General features: G+C 35.8%; 1 protein-coding gene across 1 annotated transcript in view; it reads left to right on the forward strand.

Moving 5' to 3' along the window:
• Window positions 1-174: 174 nt before the first annotated feature.
• LOC106873992 (protocadherin Fat 1-like) overlaps window positions 175-17,565 on the forward strand; it is a 446,823-nt gene continuing 429,432 nt past the window's right edge. Inside the window, exon 1 of the mRNA XM_052974702.1 lies at window positions 175-263. The gene's annotated coding sequence lies outside the window, so the exon portion shown is untranslated. The remainder of the gene's footprint in view (window positions 264-17,565) is intronic.

Genomic DNA, 17,565 nt, shown 5'->3' on the forward strand with positions numbered 1-17,565 from the left:
ATATATATATATATATATATATATATATATAGATAGATAGATATATATGTTCACACATATACATGAGTGTGATCGTGTAACTTATGCATACATTTTGTGGGTGCGTGAGAAAAATGCGTGGTATGTAGTCGATTAAGTGTGTGTAGATAAATATATATGCATGTAGCTACATCTGTGCGTATATACAAGTCATCACCCGACAGCACCTCATTAGCATCAACATTAAAAACAGCATTACTTGAAGGTCATCAATAGAAAACACAGTAAGCAGTTTTGGCTTATTTTATTTTTGTATTGGTTTTGTCATTGAGATTGCGGCCATTTTGACTAAGGATGTATTTTTGTAATGTTTTATTAGATGTAATATATGGTTTTGATGGCATTTGTGTTGGCGTAAATGCCTATATTCATATCTAGTTTCTATGTAGCTATATGTCTCCTTATGTAACCCATGTCATTTTTCTTCCTTTCTTTCCATTTGTCTCTCTTTCCCTCTTTATATGTGTAATATACACTATACACACATATACACGCACATACACACATACTCTTCCCCCTCCCTCTCTCTCTCTTTTTCTGTATTTCTCTCTCTCTCTCTTTCTTTCTCTCTCTTTCTTTCTCTCTCTCTCTCTCTCTCTCTCTCTCTCTCTCTCTCTCTCTCTCTCTCTCTCTCTCTCTCTCACACACACAGTTTTAATAAACTGTCCGGTCTTGACTCCACTTCTGCGGATACTTTGACAACGTTTTGACTCGAATCGAAAATTCTGGTTGCATAATATCGTAACTTCATGCATGTATGATATTTTCTGTCAGAAATACATTTCCAAAACTGTCGTATGTGGGACTTACTACAGTTTTGAAAAATGCTAAGCCGTTGTACCATTTTAAAGTTTTGATATCTTGGCCTCTGAAGCAGCTGGAGATACGGTGGTTTGACCAAAAGAACCGGCTATTGCAAACAAAATTAAATATTAAAACAAAAATGCATTTGGCCAGATTTGTACATGCAGTTTAACATAGTAGTAACGAATTGTCTTTTAAAGCGGTGAACTGGCAGAATCGTCAGTGTGTCGTACAAACTGCTTAGCAGCATTTAATCCTTCTTTACGTTCTCAGTTCAAATTCCGGCGGGGTCGACTTCGCCTTTTATACTTTTCATGTCGGTAACATAAGTATTAGTTGAACACTGGATTCGATCAATTCAATTTAACTCTCCAAAAACTGCTGGCTTTGTGCCAAAAATTGAAACCAATGTAATTGTGTTATTTATAATTTTAAGTGGACAGTTGTTGACTCACACCACCATTACTCAACGTTTTATAGTTAGGAAAGCAGCTGTCAAAGCGACGTCTGTGATTAAGTCTTCTGAGACGAAGTCAGTGGATATGTGTGACAGATGAGACTTGTGTTTTCTTTCCTCCGCTATTTTGAATAATGGCAGTATAAGAACGTGAGTCGCTTAATATTAACAAAACTGATATTTATGTTAATTTAGCAACAAGTCAACTGAAACTCTATACGACAAACTTTCACTTTATTGTGTCATTTAGATATTTTATTAAGCTTTCAAACAAAGTTCGTATTCTTCTGGTGTCAATCTAAATTTGTTTTCCACCGCGGTCGGCGAAATATATGCCACATTGATGCGAGAAGTAATTTCAAATCAACATCGGTATATCTACAAAAATGTCTAGGTTGAGACGGGGGCAATGTTACTACAAAGTAAGCAATTCGGCGTTTTGAAGTGTAAATACGACAGCCTGCTCTACGAGGAGGATCTTGTGGACTTATGATCAGATTTTAAGAAGCATTCTGTAGATAGTTTGTCACGCTATTTTATGTCGTGTGATACAGTCGTGATATGAACCACGCTATTTAGTACGTTCTCACCTGTATATTTTTGGCTTATTCTCTTTGTTTTCATACATTATATCGTTTTAAACCAAAATATTAGTGTAAAACTACAATATATGTTTTTGTTTATTCATAGCATGAATGAATGCGTCCTCGTAACAATAATACAAAGACTCTTTAATTGAAGAAATGTTATTTTGTTTAGTAACCTTTTTTACTGAAGTGTCACCTGGATGTTTACATATTTTAGTTTCAGCTGAATACTTATAGGTATGTTTTATAGCTTGATAATCTTAATTCCTTTGATTACATGTGGAGTATAGGGCGCCAACAAGAGACCTCCGTCTGTCTCGATTTTTAGCAGTTGATAGTATTTGTTCTCAAGTGCAACAGCCAACCCTTGCTTTAGTTTTTGTGGACATTCTCCATATTGCTTTTGGTCTTCCATGCTTCTCATTTTCCTTCGGGTGTCCATCGGAGGCCTTGCTTTGTAAAACTGAAAGCAGATTTCCGTTGAGTGTGTCCTTTTGGTCTGGGTCTTAATAGGCCCCTGGTTCAACTGTACCCTCAAAGCTTTGTTTGTGAATTTGTCATGCCATCTCACCTGAGGGGTTCCCCCGGGGACATCTTTTCACAAATGTTTGGAGCTTGACGCACGGAAATATATTCCTTCAAAATCCACATACGGTCTCGCTGCGTTTTACTTATGAAGCATGGGTCAAAGGTTCGCCATCACTGTACTAAATACCTTCATGTATGTGTGGGCAAAACGAAAACCCAGGATAGTCACTACTCGAAAATATTTGAACATAAGGTGTGCCTGTTCAGTGGATCAAAGGCACAGCTAAAACCAGGCAACAACAACAACAACAAAGAGCGTTTAATGTACGACAAACAAGACAAACAATAGCATTTATGTGAACCGGAACAAAAGAAACTGCCAAACAAACAAAACAGCAATAGTCACACGTAATCGTTCTCTCATGCTCTACTTCACAATAAATATTTAACAATTATGGATAGTTAGGTTCCCACGATTTTCTTAGTATCGTTTGTGCTTTATCATTCGTTCTCTATCTGTGTCTGGCTATTGCTCTCCTGCACCCTCTATCACCCCTATCTTTATATATATATATTACACACACACACACACACACACACACACACACACACACACACACACACACACACACACACACACACACACACACACACATTTAGTGATATATTAAAAAAGTTCGGTAACCAGTATCATTGATAACGTCACCAATATATACACATAGGCAAGCATCAACTTACACGCACACACACACACACACACACACACAGATTTTCACATTTCTAGTGATATATTAAGATAAAAGCAGTAAAAAAACATGGAAAAACTAAAATGTCACCAAATATATCTTCTCTACATAAATATGTGCGCATCATATGCATGCATGTATGAATATATATATATATGTATGTATAAATCAAATCAATACACATATATTTACTTACCTCCATTTATATATACACAGGGACAGCTAAAAACAGATATAAATATATAGATATATCAATAACAGTGCACTCTTGAGCGGGAACAATATTGTACATAGCTGAAAATATTTTGAGAATATGAAGATTCTACTATAATTGTGTATGTATACTTAAATACACATACGTATTTATATCACTACAGAAATGAATATGTATAAATATAAGCATTCAAATGCATGTATACACACACACAAACACACACACACACATGTGTGTGTGTATGTGTATATATATATAAAATATATACATATATGCACAAACATTATATTTAATTATACTCACATACATGGTATTTGTGCTTGTATATACATGTGTATACTTACACAAAGGCAGGCACATATATCACTAAACAGGTAAATATACGTGTGTGTGTATATATATATATATGTATATATACATATATACACACACACGCACGCATGCGCAGATAGAACCACTGTATTACTTATATAGACAAACACAGGTATGTGTGTGTGTGTGGTGATAAGTTTATACAGTAGTGCGAACATGAATATGAAGTAAAAAGATGAAATCAATAACTATATATATATACATATATATATATATATATATATATATATATATATATATATATATATATATATATATATATATATATCCTCTACACGTGCACTTATAATATACACACACCCATATACTGTCTTATCGATTTGATCTTCTATTTCATATTCATCTTAACACTACCGTATAACCATCTTCAGAGCACACCTTTTCCTCCCCTACACACTCTCTCACACACACACACGCACACTATACAACCTGCGAAGGTTTTTCAACGACAACCTACTCTCTCTCTCCCCGCTGTTTTCACCAACAACCTTTCCTCCTATCATCAATCGGTTGTGTGTCCTCTAACATCCCTAACACTGTTACAACTAACTCTTCTTATTCGCAAATCTCCTCCACCTGTAACATTAACCTCCGCCGCAACAGCCACCACCACCACCACCACCACCAAGCCCTAGTTGTTTCTTACTATCTTCTTTTATCTGTCTCTACGATCATACTTCCACAGTTTTCCTCTATAGCACATAGCCTTTGGTTCTGTTTCCATATTTGCTGTCATTTCATGCCGCGCTATTGATTACATTATTGGGAATTGGAGAGGTGGGTGATTTTTGAGGGTGGGCGGGGAAGAAATGATGACGGGTTGCGGGGATGGAGGGTTATAAGAATATTCTAAAACTGGGAGAAGCCCTTCATATTACAAATTGCTTGGAATCAGCAGAGATATATATCAGTGCTAAGCATAAAATTATTTACATGTGTATGCTTATATATTTGACAAGGTAACATAGGTGTGTATAGAACCGTAATAATAGTGTCAACTTGCGTATATTGAGTTGTGTGAGTGTGTGTGTGTGTGTGTGTGTGTGTGTGTGTGTGTGTGTGTGTGTGTGTGTGTGTGTGTGTGTGTGTTGATATCATTGTTTAATTTTGTGAAGATAAGAGTGTGTTGAGTATAATGGTTCGTTTTTGCGAAACTTGTGAGATATTTCCCTCCAGTTATAAAGTTAAATGTGTGTTTATGGGTAAGGGCACAGTTCTCTATCTCTTTCTCTCTCTCTTTCTCTCTCTCTTTCTCTCTCTCTCTCTCTCTCTCTCTCTCTCTTTCTCTCTCTCTCTCTCTCTCTTTCTCTCTTTCTCTCTCTCTCTCTCTCTCTCTATCTCTCTCTCTCCCGCTCTGTCTTTCTCCCTGTTTCTCTCTCAATCTCTTTATAGATATGTATATATTGTGTTGCTGCCATACATGAATAAGTATATTTAAATACATATTCATAAACGTATCAATGTGTATGTGAATGCCAATCTCCCTATCCCTCACTGTATATAGGTGTATGTATGTATAAATCGGGGTGTTAGCGTTCGTGTGTGTCTGTATGTAATTTTTTTATTTGTATATTTGCACAAAGAACATTGTTCTGCAATCATGTCTCTTAGTCTTTTATTATTCTCTAGAATCGCCACCACAATGAATTTGAATGTCACCTACGTAGCTCTCAGGATAAATATTACGATTATCCTTTCAAATCAGAACAGCAGTAGTAAAAACTAATAACATACTACTACTACTACTAATAATAATAATAATAATAATTCTATCTAAATTTGGTACAAGGCCATGAAATTTTAACAATAACCATAACAATGATAATGAATATTCTTTCTAAATCTGGTAGAAGGCTAGCAATTTTTAGAAGGAAACGGAAGTCGATTATTTCGACCCCTGTTCTTCTCCTTTTGACTCCGAAAAGATCGACGCACTAACAATTCTGCCATCACGCCGCCTTTATTTTTGTGATTAAGTGAATTTAATTTATATCCTGGAGAAATCTGAAAGCTTGGCTCACGATCATAAAATAGGAGCGGAGATATCTCCTCTTCCTCATTCTCCATCAAACGTTTTTAATTATTTATTTATATATTTTTCCACTGGTTCTGTTCTCATGATTTTGTTTTTTTTCTTTTTACTTGATTTCAGTGAATCTGCTTCGCTCTTGAATCTCCGTTCGGTTCCCATCCTCATATATTGACGAGGTGATGCTGTTATATCGGACTTGTATGCCGGTGTTGTGATCGCATTTCTTTGGTTTCACCCCTTTATGGCTGGTAGAGCGATGTTGATGCCCCGTGGTTTACTCCTGATAATAGAAACAGGATAATATTACTTACCAATTCGCAAGTTGCTCTTGCTTGTAGCAAAGGGCTGACAAGCTCCATGATTTGTTCTTGTTAGTTTCCGTCCTTAGACTTTCTGCTCAAAAAGTTCTTAAATGGATTTTTCTCATACATATGTTGAAGCTGCGTCGTTTACCTCGAACAATGTATGCTGTAAAGTCTTTCTCACCGTACATCTCCTGGACCCAGTTATGGGATTGTGTAGTTACCTTGTGCAGTCGTATGGCTTAGTATATCTATTGTTAATCCAATCAGACCGCTTATCAACAAATACTAATCTTACACTGATCGTCTGCCTATGTTCTGATCGAAGGTTACTACCAGCCAGAGGTTTACATCGTCGACGATGTCCTTGACGGTGAATCTTGTGACCGGCTTATAGACACGTGTATCACATGATTTGCACCTGTGATTGTCACACTGCTCTCGTTTTAACGATAACTGGTCTGGTGTGGAATGGCCTCCCATTACCAATGGCTTTCACTTAAAACTCTGTTAGGGATATCTATAACTCTTGCCTGAGTTGAACAAGAAAGTATACTGTCTCTTTGACAAGGGACAGTTAAATTACTTTCTTTCTCTCCGATGGATTGTCTTGTGTACAAAAAGCCGACAAAATGTTGCATATAAATGTTTTCATTTGAAGAAAGGATAGCGCTCCTTTTCCATATTTAAATTTGCCTTAACGTGGGAAAATATATAAAGTTGTTAAGATTTCCGCTCGGCATAATGTTAAAATGAATGCATTTCTTTTCATTTCAAGGAGTCTATTTATATTTTGTGCTGTAATTTAAAATAATCCTCTTTATTGTTTTCTCTGTGTGAATGTGCTATTTTAGCACATTTTTCAGTTTTATTCTTGTTGTCGCAACCTCGAATATTTATATTTTCATGTGGAGGTGTTGCTAAAGAGCTCATTTCTCTTTTTGCTTTGTTTCTATCAATTTTTTTAACCCTTGTAAGGGGAGACTCCAAACATTAGAAAGTTATCTTTACAATAGATGGGTCTTTTACAGAAAGAACTCTGATTCAACCGATGAAATCTATTTTCTTCGGAGACGAGTTGAAATAACTATCACATTTGTCCACAGCAAATGATGATGATGATAACGATTTCAAATTGCTGGCACAAGGCCCACAATTTAGAGGGTAAGTCCATTACGTCGACCCCAATGTTCAACTGGCACTAATTTTATTAAAGCCGAAAGGATGAAAGGCAAAATCGACCCCGGCGGAATTTGAACTCAGAACGTAGTGACGGGCGAAGTGCCGCTATTTGATTGGTACTTCATTTATCGACTCCGAACGGATGAAAGGCAAAGTCTGCCGCAGCGAAATAATAATAATAATAATAATAATTGCTGTTGTTGTTAAGGCGGCGAGCTGGCAGAATCGTTAGCACGCCGGGCGAAATGCTTAGCGGTATTTCGTCTGCCGTTACGTTCTGAGTTCAAATTCCGCCGAGGTCGACTTTGCCTTTCATCCTTTCGGGGTCGATAAATTAAGTACCAATTACGCACTGGGGTCGATGTAATTGACTTAATCCGTTCGTCTGTTCTTGTTTGTTCCCTCTATGTTTAGCCCCTTGTGGGCAATAACGAAATAGGTATTTTGTCTGTTGCTACGTTCTGAGTTCAAATTCCGCCCAGGTTGACTTTGCCTTTTATCCTTTCAGGGTCGATAAATTAAGTACCAGTGAAACACTGGAGCTGATGTAATCGACTATAACCACCCTCCCCCAAATTTCAGGCCTTGTGCCTATAGTAGAAAGGATTATTAAGGCGGTGAGCTGGCAGAATCGTTAGCACGCCGGGAGAAATGCTTAGCGGTATTTCGTCCGTCCTTCTATTTTGAGTTCAGATTCCACTGAGGTTGACTTTACTTTTCATCCCTTCGGGATCGATAAATTAAGTACCAGTGAAATACTCGGTTCGATGTAATCGACTTAATCCCTTCCTCCAAACTTGAGGCCTTGTGCTTCCAGTAGAAAGAATTATTATTGTATGTAACTTCGTCGAGAAGCAGCCAATAACATCTCAATTCTAATACTGTTTGAATTATTCAGCTCCGAAGCATCTTCCGTTTCAACCCCACCCTCCGCTCTTCCTTTTCCGGAATTCATTGTCACAGTTATATTTCGATGATTCTATTTTTCTGTTTTCTGATAAAAACATGTTCGCCATTTATAATTTCCCTATCAATGAATACATTTTACTCTCCCCTTTTATCTTTTCCTCCTTCTTCTCCCCTTTTGGTATTCCTTTTCCTTATACGGTTGTCATTATTAACGCTATTTTTTTGTGTCTCTTTATCCTTCTTCTTGCAGATCCTTTTTCCCTATATCCTTCCTGCTTTTCTCCTCCGTACCACCGTACCATTTCTTGCCAGCTAATATTATATCCGCTCATTTTTTTTCTTTTACCGACTGTGTTGCTTGTTTTTGTTTTTTTCTTTTTTACTTTCGTGTTTTCGTGCGTTGCGTATATTTATTTATTGATTTACATTTTTATTCATTTTAATATATATTTCGGTGTGGTAGTTTGCAAAATTTTTTCTTCGAAAATCCATCTTCGCTAATTTTTCTTTCCAGTTTCTTTTTTTTTTCCTTTTCAAGGTGTTATTTTATTTAATTATTTATCAGTTTTTGGTGTCACATCAATATTTCCTTTCAATATGGCGGATGCTTCGGCAAAGGGTTGCAAGGCGAACAGATAAAATATCGCAGGAGAATAACTATTAAAATAAATACATCTGCAGAGAGATATTTTAATGACAGAAAGAGTAGTGGAATACTAGAAGGCATGTGGGTTAATATATCAGCTGGAATGACAGAAAAAGCAGACGATTGTTCAAAAATATGCTTCACGTTATTCTGTTCATTCTACCCTTACTTACTGTAGTCGAGTTGTATACCATAAGGTGTGAATTTCCCATTTTTTCATTATCTGATAACATTTCAAGTGTTTACAGCACATCTTCCTAAAAATGTGATTTTTTCTTAAGGTAACAAGTTATTATTTTAAGTAATTCTTTACTGTTCATTGATGTCTGGTAACAATAAAAAGCATCCCAGAACATTTCACGTTAACCCCATACTCCATTCGCACTCTGCTGGAATTCATTGTCTGAGTCTCATTTTGGACTTCTGTATTTCTTGTATAGCTTATTCTGCTCTCAGAGTCTTCCCCAACTATAGAAGAATATTTTTTTGTTCTCCTTATCCACCGCCCTGGACTCTTTTAGCTCATTTATCGACATCGATAGAATAAAAGGCATGAGTGACTGCGAAGAAATTTCACGACAAAGCCGAGACATTCGAAAAAAAAAAATGAACGTTGTTATTCGATTTGTTGATCTCGAAGACTCTATCAGTTAACCGCCTTTTGGTTGTTTACGAAAATTGTCTTTTTTTGATCATTCCAAAAATACTTCGTTAAATCTTTCAAAGAACATGTTTTAACTCTGTTAAAACGGGATTAACTTAATGTTTCCATATTAATAACGTCTATTTATTTATATTTAAAATAATATTCCTGTTTCTTTGTTTGTATGTATGTATGTATGTTCACACACACGATGAGCTTCCATACAATGGAGAATTTACTCACAAGGTACCAGTCAGCTTGAAGCTACAAAAGACACTTGCCCAAGGCACAGCAGAGTAGCACTGAACGGAAAACCATGTGTTTGTATAGCTAGTTTCGTACCCTCGCAGCCATGCCTCTTTGTGTGTGTGTGTAAACGCATATACACTTGCACTTCCTTTATTATTACGGGAAATTCCATATAGGATATGCATCACAGAGGATGTCTTTAAACAAAAAAACATACCGAACGAAGAGTTATCCATCATACTTTCTAGTGACACCACACAAAATATTAGCCATTGGCAAGCAGACAGTTTCTTTATTCATCCACAAGATATTGATTTATTGTTAACAGTTTGAATTCATTAAAAACGTTAACATTAACTTCCTTATTTCCTTAAGGTTAATTTGTCATCAATCCACGTGAGATGCTCCATTGATTACTTCTTGCTCAAGGTGCAGCTTATGAGTTGCAGTAGATCGAAACAGTCAATTTTTCGGTGATTTCCCTCTGGTTCACTACAATCTTATCGAAATGATATTACCCAATTTACGAAAACTTCTGGATTTTTTTTCTACATTATTTGTTTTATTTATATATTTATATTTTGTACAAATGAGATGCTTTGGCTTTATTTGCTACAACACTAGAATAATAGGAATAAGCAAAGCCCTGGATTGTCGTTCACCGAATCATATTAAATAGTGAGATGCGAAATGTTTCGGCCTCTACAATAACTCAGTTCCCATATCTCCAAACACATACACAGATGGACGTTTGTGTTAAATAACTTTGTGTATGGGTGTGCGTGTGTGCATATGTAGATACATATGTGTGTGTATGTGTTTATATGTGTGTGTATGTTTATATGTGTGTGTATGTGTTTATATGTGTGTATGTATATGTATACGTGTATGTATGTATGTATGTATGTGTGTATGTAATATGTGTATGTATATATATCAGTGCGTGTATGTACGTATATTGTGTGTTTGTATGTATATGTATATATTAGTGTGCGTGTCTGTATGTATGAGTATATGTATGTATGTATGTGCATATAGATATGAGTGTGTGTGTACACATACATACATGCGCGAACTATTACTCCATATGTGCATTAATACCGAAACATATATTAATCGGATAAAAACGTGAAGGAAAGAGAATACCTCCGCACACACGTATCTATTGACACCCGGGTACGCTCACTGCTTCTAACTCTGTCAATCTCTCTCCCTTATGAACACACATTAATATCATCCTATATATAAAAAGGGTTTAGGAGGAAACTAAAGGATTACTCAATCATTGTTACTATAGTACATCTTTCATACACTTTGATTTCTACAATCTTTTCCTTGCAATACTCACACACACACACACACACACGCTTATGGATTGTTTACAAATTTCGTTATTCACAATTCCTTTTTTACGTTCAAGTTAATCTGTCTATTTGTATCCAACTTGTTATAATTAGGAGGATTATAGGATTCCATCCCGTTTTAATGAATTTAATGCATTAATACCTGTGATTCTAGATAATCTCTTTTTCTTTTTTTGGGGGGGTTTTTCAGAAGACGGAATGGTCATTACTGGAACGGTGTATAGACATTAACAAAAGTTAAACAAGAAGAGACAACAGCATAGTGAATATTCTAGGACGATTGCGTGAACAGAAAATGCCAATATGTACCGAGTAGCCTAGTTCGAAATCAAAATGAAGTCGGTGTCTTGGGGGAAAACAAATCTTGTTTCATTAGTTCTTTCGCAACAATTAATCGCCATATCTTAGATAAACGTAATCACGAGTTCTTAAAAATTTAAATAATGAATGATTTTGTTCAAAAGAATATTGCGATATACAAATCAGAATGTCATTGTTTCTGTTTTATTTCAAAAATTACCAGCGGGCAGACAACGAGGAGAGAAATAATTCGTAAAAATTCAGTCGGTATTTTGTGTGTCACTGCATTTGTTTCACTTCCGTGATCTCTGCATATCTTACACTATAACATCCACTGTCTCCATCAATCTGCCCTAGTATATTTGTGCACAGATTAAGGTATCACCAAATGTTCATTAAAACCATCAAATCCTAGCTTTGTACCAAAAGCTAATATAAATTTTCTTGATCACATTCACACTTGGAGACATAGAAACATACTAAACACTCTCTTGAAACTGTAATCTAAACAAACGGCTTTCATTATTTTCTCTAGTAATAGGAGTGTCCTTTCCATTATCTTATTTTGTTTTCAGCTATTTTAGTGAGTTTTTAATTAGTGAAGCCTAAATGTACGGAACCAATTTTCAATATATTTACATAGAATAACACAATTATTGCATTATCATTCTTGTTGTTATTGTTAATATTGTTATTAGTTGAAAATTATTCTCGATATTAATATCTTGTTTGTTATTTTCTTTGTTTTTTTTTGTTATAATTTATTTCACTATACTTATTTATTTTTATTTATTTCAGTATGTTTATATATTTCTCGTTCATTTTCCATTTCGTATTTTTATTGTTTTTTTTTTCTTTTTTTTAAAGAAATCTTTCTTATCATGTTTCTTAATATTTTTATATCTTATTGTGCTTTTCGTATTTTGATATTTTTCGTAATTGTTACAGTAGTTGTGGTTGCTCTTATCTTCTTTATTATTTTTATTAATTATCATCAATAAATTTTTTCCTCTTTGTAATTGCACCAAGGAAATGCAGGAATAATAGCAATTATTGTGTTGTTGTTCTTGTTAATGTTGTTGCTTTGGGTGGGAGTGATCGAGAGAAGGGGTGAAATATTTTTATGTGGTGGTAGAGTGAGGTTTGTCAGGTGGTGGCGTCGGACACAGAAATATTAGATGAAACCCGGACCAATATGGTCGCGATGAACAGCATTCAAACCGTGACCTCTTCGTTTTAATATCAGCTGTCCCTGGCCTTACATTTTCTAATGTGTTCTATATTTTATGAATAGTGGACTCTGATTTAAGTGTAGATTATGTTTGAGGGAGTCGTTGATTTCGTTGCAGCGACGGCAGTAAAAGCTGTTGTGGATGTACTGGCGATTGCTGGTGATAGTAGTAGGAAGCAGTGATACGGGTAGTAGTGTTTAACCGTTACTTGTGTTACAACTCAATTTACGTTGCAACAGAAAACGTGAACTGAGATAAAATATTTTACTAATCGAAAGTAAATCAATTAATATTTTCCTGTCATAATTAAGAAGTTGAGAAAACGTAAAACCTTAATTAGAAATGGAAATGTGGATGCAGTTACCAGGGAGGAAATTAAAATAAAACAAAACTAGAAAAACGAAAACATATCTTGTAATATTGATTTATTTTCATTTGGCATGGGTCCCCTATATAGAAGCATGAAAACATGACATCCAGGCGTTTCCAAAACAAACAAAACAAAAGTAATAATGTGGTTAAATTGAGAGAAATTCGAATGCTTTCAATGAAAAGGGAGAGCAAAATATAAAGCTATGAATAAAATAATCATCATTTTTAAACTTGGCTCTAATGCCCTATATAGAATTAGGAATTGCTGATTCCGTGATTGTTTTTCTAAAGAGATTAGTAAGATAGTTAAACGGTAATGCTTTCAAATGGATGGAACCCCGAGGAACAAAGACAAGAGAAAGAAAACTATCATTTTCAACAATATAGGCGAGAACAAATGGCACCAGGAATATTCTGCAAACCAAATACAGATATTGTGAGTCTCTAGTAATACATTGGGTTGCGAAAGTTCGATTAACCAAGATTATTTATACAATTATTAAATAAATGTTCGTTAGTGGGTTTGAAATCTCAAAATAACGAGTGGTAACACCCTAAGGTCTATTAGTAAAAACTTTTGAAAACTATATATTATGCAGTTTGAGAGTGGTTCATGTATTTGAAACCAACTGGTGACTGCAAAAGACATATTTCGGTTTTGCTTGACCTTGTCAGCGAGGCATATTCTACTCAGATATCAACAGTAAAAGAAATCTATATAGAAACTCTAGATCCACATCAACGCTATCTCATTGCTTGCTATTTTCACATTTTAGTCTTCCAAAATGTAATCAAGTCTTATCTTGATAGCTGTTTCACATAATCGATGGCCAATGCTCTAGCTATGCATATTAGGTAATTAAGCGAAATAAGATTTTAGGTGTATGAACAAGCATGCATTTTGAAAGATCAGTGGTGCAAAGTCACTGTACCTGTTCATACCCCTACAATGTGACTGGACTTCATTACAAGTTATTCATGGTTATAGCAGCAGTTATCGATTATCTGAAACAACTGTAAGCATAATAGTTGAATACATAATATAAATGCGTCCACGACTTTCCAAATAAATACGTTCCTTATGCTTATTGTTTGTCTGTCTTATTGCCCTCTCTGTCTGTCGTACTCTCTCTCTTTCACTCTGTCTCGCTCTCTGTCTTTCTCTCTCTCTCTCTCTGCTATTTTTCCAGCTCTAGCTTAGTTAGTGAACATTGTTTCCGCTTACTTTGTCACGACTGCTGTTGTTGTTGCTGTTCAGAATTTTATTTGTGAACCACGTACAACAGTAGTATTATCCATACAATAAATCGTTATCCGTTTGCACATATTTCCTACAGTTTTACAATATATGATTTCAGAGTTAACCTCTTAAATAAGAATTTATTTGTATTCATCGATAGCGCATCTACAACTTCATTGACATTAAGTACACGCCGGTTTGTCACAGAGCCGGGGGCTGAGAAGTGTAGGAAGAGATACTTTGGGAAAATAGCTCACAATTGACAAACGGCATTAGTAAAGGAGATGGACAAGTAATCCCCTCATTATCTCTTCTCACACAACTGAGTCCATTTATACACCGTCTCCCAACACTACGACTACGTATTCTAAGAAGTGTGTGTGTGTGTGTGTGTGTGTGTGTGTGCGTGTGCGTGCGTGCGTGTGCGCATGTGTATGTGTGTGCGTAATATATATATATATATATATATAGACTTATATATTTTACCCTCTTGGGAATACACAGCAGCCACAATAGTTAGGCGTCGTCATGGAAACCATTATTGTTGCAATAATTCTAAATCTAAATCTCTGTATTTGACAAGACGTCACGTGATATTTTTAGAAAAATAAAAACTAGTTCCAAGATTGGTCTTCGAAAGAGTATTGGTTGTCGTTAGCTTTATTTTTATATTTTAATTTCGGTTCTTATTATTTGTGTTTTTAGAGTTGTTGATTTTGTTATTGTAGTTTTCTTCTTCCTGTTGTTTGTGTTGTTGCTTTAGATGCTGCAGCTATGTTTTTTTTTTCATTTCTTTTGTTTTCTATCTTAGTTTTTACTTCATTATTATTTTCTCATCTGACAATTACAAACAAACGTTAATAAAAAAAGAGAGAGAGAAATAATGCACCTCATACTGCTAACATTCTCTCCAACTGTTTCTTTCACATTCATCTTCTCTCTCTCTCGGTCTCTATCACTCTATTATCTTCTCTCTCGCTCTCCCTCTCTCTGTACACTATATACGTCACATCTCTACTCTTTTTCTCTCTTTGCATGTAAATGTATGTGTGTGCACAGACTTACATACACAGGTTCAGACACACACACACACATACACGATTCGACACAGTCATGCGTCCACATTCGCATTATATATATATATATATATATATATATATATCTATATAATGCACACGCATTTAGCTCTTTAGTTTCTTTTAAATTTAATTAGACTAATTACAGTGAAATAAGACACTTGACTCCTTTGAGATTTTGTGGAACATTATTGCGAAAGCTTCAGAATACATGAAAATAGAAGAAAGCGAATCGGAGACTATGAAGATTCTGTCTACGGGTAATAAATTTTGAGCATTGATAGTGTATATATAGTGTGTGCGTATGAATGATATAAGAATCTGCAGGATCGTTGGAAAGGAGGAGGAATGTTATATCCCGATGGATATAACTTGAACAGTAGAGTTGCAACCGAAGAAACAATAGAACGATAAACCCTGAATGTTACTGTCTCGTGTTGTAGATCTCGTAGCACTAGTTACCCGGTTCCCGTGCCGTATATGTACCCGAGATCAAGTCTTCTTCTCTTAACGGGATGCCATTTTGTTGCAGGATCACTCATTTACAGCTGCGTGGGCTGGACAAACTTGAAATGAAGCGTTTTGCAAGTACATCAGGTCTGGGAATCGCGAGAAGATATTTATTTCTGTATTTCCCACAGGGGGCTAAATACGGAGGGGACAAACAAGTACAGACAAAGGGATTCAGTCGATTACATCGACCCAAGTGCCTAACTGGTACTTATTTAATCGACCCCGAAAGGATAAAAAGCAAAGTCTACCTCGGCGGAATTTGAACTCGGAACCTTGAGACGAACGAAATATCGCTAAGCATTTCACCCGGCGTGCTGACGTTTCCGTCAGTGAATTATCGTATAAACGGTTGGACATCACATCCATAAGTGAGGCGTTGACGTTATTCTATGGTGGAATCCGCCTGACAAAGAATATGACACGGCAGGAATACTGAAATAGCAACTTAAAATAGTTGCGGCAGTTCTTCGTCTACTCACTTTCACTGACAAAGTTTGGATTCATGCGAAGCGTTGACTAAAAGACACTTGCTCAAGATGCCAAGCAAGTGCACCAACATCGGTTGCTCATTTTGGAAGGCTGCTATAAAGTGTGATAGTCCTGCTTCCTGCAAAATCTTGTATATTATGTTAACTGTTCCCCTTCTTTTTCTTTTTGTCATCTTTTACTTACTTCAGCCACATGACTGCAGCCATGCTGGGGTGCCGAATTGTAGGTTTTTTTTATTTAATGGGACAAATATACCTATTTTACAGGGATGTAAAGAAACCAACACCGGCTGTCAAGCGTTGGGTGTGGGACAAAAACAATACGCATGTACTTACATATGAGAGCGATAAACTTCCACACAGTTTCCGTTTCCCAAATACACTTACAAGGTATTGTTCGCGGATATTGTAGAAGCCACTTACCTAGGGTGCGTGCAGTGAGGCTGAACGCAAAACCACATGGTCGCAAAGCGAGTTTCTTAGCCGCACAGTCATCGTTGTGCTCTTGCATATTAAAAGAAAACATGTTAGTGTGTTCATTTACCCACAAAACTCAGGTATCCAGAGCGAGTTAGTTGCATGATGTTTATAAGTAAAAATGTGTTCTCATGAACTGAATACAGGAGTTGTAGCGTGCAAGCAGGTTGAAATTAAATAAACCTCCCTCATAAATTTCTTTATGTATATATATATTTTTGTTACGTGTTTTATTTTTTTTATTTTATTTAATAAGAGCCGATCCCCAGCTCAGAAACGATTCTTTTTAATTGGATATTAGACAAAAACCAATTAGGTTGTCATGTTTGTGTATGTATGTATAAATTTAATTTGTTTTAGTGTTCCAAATCGGTCACTAACAAAGAGATGACGCCTTTCTAAAGATATGAAAATAAGTGAGTTACTGTGTGCATTTATGTAGTTGTGACTATTCCTTTCTTACGTGTATGAGTGTGTATGTCTAATTCAAGCATGTGTGTATGTGTGTATGTTTTCTTTTAACTGAGTGGTACATATGCGGAGGCTTGACTGTGTGGTATGAAGATTGGTTCCCAACCACATGGCTCTGCGTTCTGTTACACTGGGTGGCATCTTCGGCAAGAGACTTCTATAGTCTCGGGGCCGACCAAAGCTCTGAGAGTGGAATTGGTAGGTGGAAACTGAAAGAAGCCCGCCGGAAACTGAAAGAAGCATTTTCTTTTGGATCTAATCAATGTCATAATTCTATGTGAAACACATATATATATATATATATATATATATATATATATAT

Source organism: Octopus bimaculoides, chromosome 19, assembly GCF_001194135.2.
Source record: "Octopus bimaculoides isolate UCB-OBI-ISO-001 chromosome 19, ASM119413v2, whole genome shotgun sequence".
Taxonomy (NCBI): Eukaryota; Metazoa; Mollusca; class Cephalopoda; order Octopoda; family Octopodidae; genus Octopus; species Octopus bimaculoides.